This window comes from Gracilinanus agilis, chromosome 1 (assembly GCF_016433145.1).
Source record: "Gracilinanus agilis isolate LMUSP501 chromosome 1, AgileGrace, whole genome shotgun sequence".
NCBI classification, from domain to species: Eukaryota; Metazoa; Chordata; class Mammalia; order Didelphimorphia; family Didelphidae; genus Gracilinanus; species Gracilinanus agilis.
In genome coordinates, this window is record NC_058130.1 from 728,719,765 (window position 1) to 728,725,979 (window position 6,215).

Sequence of the window (6,215 nt, forward strand, 5' to 3'; positions counted from 1 at the left end):
ATGGGGATGTTATTGGGGATGAAGACACTAAACAATAATTCTAGCCCAACTATCAATAATATGGAATTAGGGCTTAATCAATGATACATGTAAAACCCAGTGGAATTGTGTGTTGGCTAAGGGGGGTTAGAGGGTTTGGGGGAGAGGGAAAGAACACGAAACATGTAAATATGGGAAAATATTCAAAATAAAAATAAAAATAAAAAAAGCTAAGATTGCTAACTCTTGGCAGAATCCAGGCAGGAAACATCTTTGTGAAAGGTGAATCTTGGGCCTCTACCAAGAAGGCAAAAGTGTGGGGAATAAGAATTTCTTTTTTCTTCTTTTTTGGCCATGGCACCTTAATGGAGCTACTCTCCCTTTAGAAGAAACAGGAGCAAAGACACAGATGTAGGGGCATGAAGTAGCTTCGAAGAGTGTTACCTCTGGCAGTAGAGAAAAGAGCCAGCCATGAATTTAAAAAAAAAAAAATTCTCCCCAGTAGTCGAGAGTCAAGATGGAGAGAACAGACTTTGGGAACCAAGGAAAGGGACTCACCCAACAGAGCCGCTATAATTGGGAGTGGGAGGGAATAGCATTAGCACTCCACAAGAAAGGAAAGGAAACTGGGGCTCCTCAGAGTCAAAGGTCTGAGCTTCCTTTGTCAAATGCGTTCCCTACCTGTGTACCTCATTTCCAGGGTACCCTAAGTTTGTAACCAGAATTCCCAGCGCTGCTGCGCATAGCTAGAGGAGTCTGTGATCCAGATTGATGGAGGAGAATGTTTTGTAGATTCTGTTTTTACTTAAGTAAAAAAAAAAATGACAGGACAACTAGATGGCTCAGTGGATAAAGCCTAGACATGGCAGGTCTTTTGTTTATTAAACGTTTAAACGCAGGCATACCATTAGAGGCTGGTGAGCTTTAAGCATGTTAGACCTAAAGAACACCTTCAACTTGGGAGTAATTGTCCCTCTGGGGACTCAAATAGCAAACCCGAGAGCGCTGAATTGGAGAAGTAGCCCAGAGGAGGTTCCTCGTTATAGCGGGAAGTCTTCATCTAGATATATTTGGCTATGTGGCATTAGCATTTATAGGGACCTGCTTGAGAGATTCTTCAACTGATCTTTTAAATGCACTTGTATTGCAGGGATCTACTAGGAAAGAATAGTGGTTTGGTTTGGTTCAGAGTGATTAGATAATCTGATTCCTAGTGTGTTTATAAATTATAATGTAATATAACATAACATAATATACTATAATAAATGATGTGTTTATTTATAAAGGAAATTATAAATTATGCTAGTTTCTTTGAGATATCTTTTTAATTTGATTTTATTTTTTTGAAACCCTTATCTTCTATCTTAGAATGTGTATAGGTTCTAAGGCAGAAGAGTGGTAAGGGCTAGGTAATGGGAGTTAAGTGACTTGCCCAGGGTCACACAGCTAGGAAATGTCTGAGTTCATATTTGAACCCAGGATCTGCTGTCTCAAGGTTTGGCTCTCAATCCACTGTGCTACCCAGCTACCCCCTATTTTCCCCTCTTTTTAACTGTCTTTGGGTTGAGGACTTAAAAAGCACCAAGACAGGAAATACTCAGTGAGAATTTTGAAAAATAATGTACATTTCTTAAAATTACAGAACCATCTTTTTTATTATTGTTGTCAAATGTTAATTTATCACAACACTTTCCCTTTATGGCTTCTAACTACCTAAGCATTCCACAGCCCCACTATTGACATCATCCATGACATCATGAGGATGTCTGCCATCAATATTGCAGTCCAAAGATTGGTCTGTTCCAAGTATCTTTTTAATAGTTCCAGAGAGGTCTCTTGCCAGGGATCTGTCATGCAAGGTTGATGATTTCATCAAGACTGATGTTTCGATTGTGTTTAATATTTTTCTGCCTCTTTTTGTCCCAAGGTGGTTCTTTTAGGGCTTTGATGATCGGGGCCAAGGCAGAAGGCACAACCTCAATCTGGGCCTGTCTGTTCTGAAAGGTAAATTTCACTGTGATCCTTAGCCCTTTCCAGTCACCAGGTGCCTTGGCAACACAACATCAGCACCAACATTTTTTTGGAGACAGATCCAAGGGACCAATTTTGGGGACCAGAGCAGAGGAGGCACCAACTTCACCACCAGTGTACCTTAAAAACACAACTTAAATTTCATTAGGGTCAAACTTGGGCAGCATGACTGCGACGAAGAGAGAGGCTTGGCCTGGATGCTGTTTGGTGTCAGACGAACCCAGATTTGGGACAACCGAAAGAAGTTCATCAGCCACGAGCTGGGAGCCAAGAGAGAACCATCCTTTTAAGAAGAGCCCTTAGAATACAAAATATCAGAGCTTGGAACTGGGAAGAACCTTAGAACATAGAATGTGAGAACTAGAAGGACTTTAGAACAGAGATTGTCAGACATTGGAGGGTTCTTAGAACACATAATAATATCAGAGCTGGAAGGGCTCTCAGAACACAGCATGTCAGAACTGGAAGGGTCTTTAGAACATAGAACATCAGACTTGGGAAAACCTCCAGAACAAAGGATGTCAGAGCTCTGAGGGACATTAATAGCCAAAGTCTCTCTTTATGGATGAGGCAACAGAGAGCCGGGTAACCTAGATCCTTACCTTATCCACTAACTTTTGGTAAATCCCTTAGGTGCCCCATAGGATTATAGGATCTAGAAAAGGACTGAATCTTAAACATGTCCAGATCCAAACTTTTATTTTATAGATAAGGCTTGTTTTACACAGAGGCTAGAGAAATTTAGTTTGTCTTGTCCAAGGCCATGAAGAAAGTAGCTGAGTCAAAAAACAAACCCAAGGCCTCTGATCAGAAATCATGGTAATACTGATGGAAAGATTACTTGAGCCCTGGAGGTTATCTGGATCATATCTCTAGACCTATGATGGGACTTAAGAGGCTGGACTGGCTGTGTAGTTCAACCTCCTCATTTTACAGGTTACCAAACTTCAAGATTTATATGGAGTTCTCTGACACCAGGATCACCAGTCTTTCCACTCAATGTCACTGTCCTTTCTTTCTTTTTCTTCTTCCTTCCTCCTCCATGTCATGATAGAAGACACATATCACACATACAATAGAAAACTCATGAAGGAAATACAGTTGTCTAGCTTATCACACTAAATATTGCTCCGGTGCTCAACTCAGCCCAGCAGGGTTTGTTAACCCTCAAATGGAGGACTTGAAGTTCCTGGAGTTCCACCCATGTGGCCTCTCCGAAACTAATCTCTCTCCAGACACCAGGAAAGGAAGGCCAACTACTCACTCACCCAAGAGACAATCCAAGTCCCAAGTTACCTCCTGGAAGCAGGTCACCAGTCAAGACGACTACAGAAGACAACTATCTCCAGAAGACTGCTTGCAGAAGACTCCCTCCAGTCAAAGAAGTTCAGGGCTTTTATAGTAACTTCTTGTCCTTTCCCCTCTTCACAGGGGTCAATTGTGGGGTTCACACCTCTCATCCTCCGAAGGTGTCAACTCTTATCAAAAGGATTCACAAGTTCCTGACTGATTGAGTTTCTGAGGGTGTGAACTCTTTAAGCAAATGACATCTTACTTGATGGCTAACAAAGTATTAAGTAGGGGTGTTTTCAGTTTTGAGTTGATTAAATTAAAAGTTGCTGATTGACAGTCAAAGAAAGTTTGATTCACACTTCACACCAGGACCATTCTAGCTACTGAGCATATCTTACCCAATCAAGATGGTCTGTGAGCTTGATCAAATAAAAGTCCTTTGCATACAGTCAGGGTGAATTCTGTTGCAATCAACCTGTTACTGTCAAAATCATGGATAGGACCATGGGTCAACTCAGATCAAGCATGTCAGCTCTGAGTAACGAAAAACACCTGCAGGAACCAATATGGCGCTATCATGAATAGACTTTCAATCAATTTTTTTAATTTTTTTAAATTTTTTTTTAAACCCTTAACTTCTATGTATTGTCTGAGGCCGGCTTTGAACTTAGGACCTCCCATCTCTAGGCCTGGCTCTCAATCCACTGAGATACCCAGTTGCCCTTTTTTTTTTTTTTTTTTTTTTATTGGACAGACCTTAATAATAGACCCTTTGCCCAGCCGTGTGACCCTGGACAAGTCACTTGACCCCCATTGCCTACCCTTACCACTCTTCTGCCTTGGAGCCAATACACAGTAGTGACTCCAAGACAGAAGGTAAGGGTTTAAAAAAAATAATAATAATAGACTCTTTGATGCTGGACAAACTCTGTCTTATCACTAAGCAGACTTTACAATTATGCCTTCTTTGTTTTATCACAACTATATGTTATCAAGACTGTATCTTGATATTTGGACTTAGACTTGGATAAGAGTCTTTTACCATTGTGCTATGACTTGTTCTTTCCTTCAACAGAGTAAAACTTTAAAGCATCTGATGGGTACTTTGGGTTATTCTTGTGTCTTATTTGAGTGGGTGGTCAACTCTCTCAAGGAGCTCATAATCCAATGGGGAAGTCAATAAAAATGTATGAACAAGATATAGACAAGAAAAATAGGAAAAGCTTAACAGAGGGAAGGCACTAGAATTAAGAGGGATTAAGGAAGACTTCCAGTTTTAAAAAAAGGCAAGGGGAGATTTTCGTTGAGTCTTAAAGAAAGCCAAGGAGGCTAGTAATTTAGAGACAGCTAGGTGGCACCATAGTGTGTTGGGCTAAGAGTCAGAAATACCAGAGTCCAAATGTGAACTCAGACACTTACTAACTGTGTGACCCTGGACAAGTCATTTAACCTCTGTTTGCCTCAGTTCCCATAACTGGTAAAATAGGAATAATAATAGCACCTAACTCCCAGAATTGTTGTGAGGATCAAATGAGATTATAATTGTAAATTATTCAGTACAGTGCTTGGTATGTAATTATGGTTGTACTATATAAATAGTAGCTATTATTATAATTATTATTATCTTACCCACGCTAGAAATAGAGTGATTGCTCATAGACTCGACCTCCACAGCAGATGTCCATTTCTGATATGGGCCATTACATCTTCCTTATTAAGCAGTGTAGGGCAGCTCAATGGATTGAGAGTCAGGCCTAGAAACTGGAGGTCCTAGATTCAAATCCGGCCTCAGACACTTCCCGGCTGTGTGATCCTGGGCAAGTCACTTGACCTCCATTGCCCACCCTTACCACTCTTCCACCTATGAGCCAATGCACAGAAGTTAAGGGTTTAAAAAAAAAATAAAAATAAATGTGTATATCCTTATTAAGCAGTGTAGCTGTCTCTTGATTCCTGCCTCCCCCTATTTCTCCTGCCCCTAAACCCACTTCCAGTCCCCTAACTCCTTCTCCCAACTGGTGGTGCAGGTTTGAATGTGGACACCTGAATGGTGTTAGCCCCACTCAGACCTTCCAAACTCCAGCCATCCACCAGCCTTGGCCTCCCTGGTAGCAAGCACAGTCTAGATGTTCCTATAACCAGTCGGTCCTGACATTTTCAAACCTCAGCTGCTTACTGCAATGCCCTTCTATGTGCTGACAGATGGCAGCACAGGCCTAGAAGTTAATAGCAGAGCTATGCAGGGAGAAAATAAAAAGGATTCAAGCAGGACACAAAACCCATGGAGAGAATTGGAGCAAACATTAGGACTTAAACTAACAGAGCTGGAAGGACCCTTAGAACCCAGACTGTCAGAGCTGAGAGAGTTCTTAGAACACAGGATGTCAGAGCCGGGTAAGAACTTAGAACAGAGAATATAGAATGTTAACTCTAGTAGAGTCCTTAGAAAAGCAGTGTATATACTGGATAGGGTACAGAGCTTAGAGTCAGGAAGAACTGAGTTCCAGTCCAGCCTGTGATATTTACTAGCTGTGGACCCCAATAAGCAAATCACTTAACCTCTTCTGGACTCAGTTTCCTCATCTGTAGAATGTAAAAGACACTGGCTTCCAAGGTCGCTTCAAGATCTAATTCTATGATCCTACAAATATAGAATTTGTTTTAGGTTTAGGAGTAGTCTTAGAATAAAAATATTCTAATAAAAGGACAAAAGGTCCAGCTAGGTAGCTCAGGGCTAGAGATGGGATAGGGGAAATGTGGGGTGTCCTGGGTTCAGATATAGCTTCAGACACTTCCTAACTGTGTGACCCTTCTAAGACAGAAGATAAAAGTTTTTAAAAAAGAGAGAGAAGAAGAAGAAGAAGAAGAAGAAGAAGAAGAAGAAGAAGAAGAAGAAGAAAGAAAGAAAGAAA

General features: G+C 41.0%; 1 pseudogene; it reads right to left on the minus strand.

Moving 5' to 3' along the window:
* Positions 1-1,684: 1,684 nt before the first annotated feature.
* Positions 1,685-2,177, minus strand: LOC123232230 (annotated as a pseudogene).
* Positions 2,178-6,215: the final 4,038 nt, after the last annotated feature.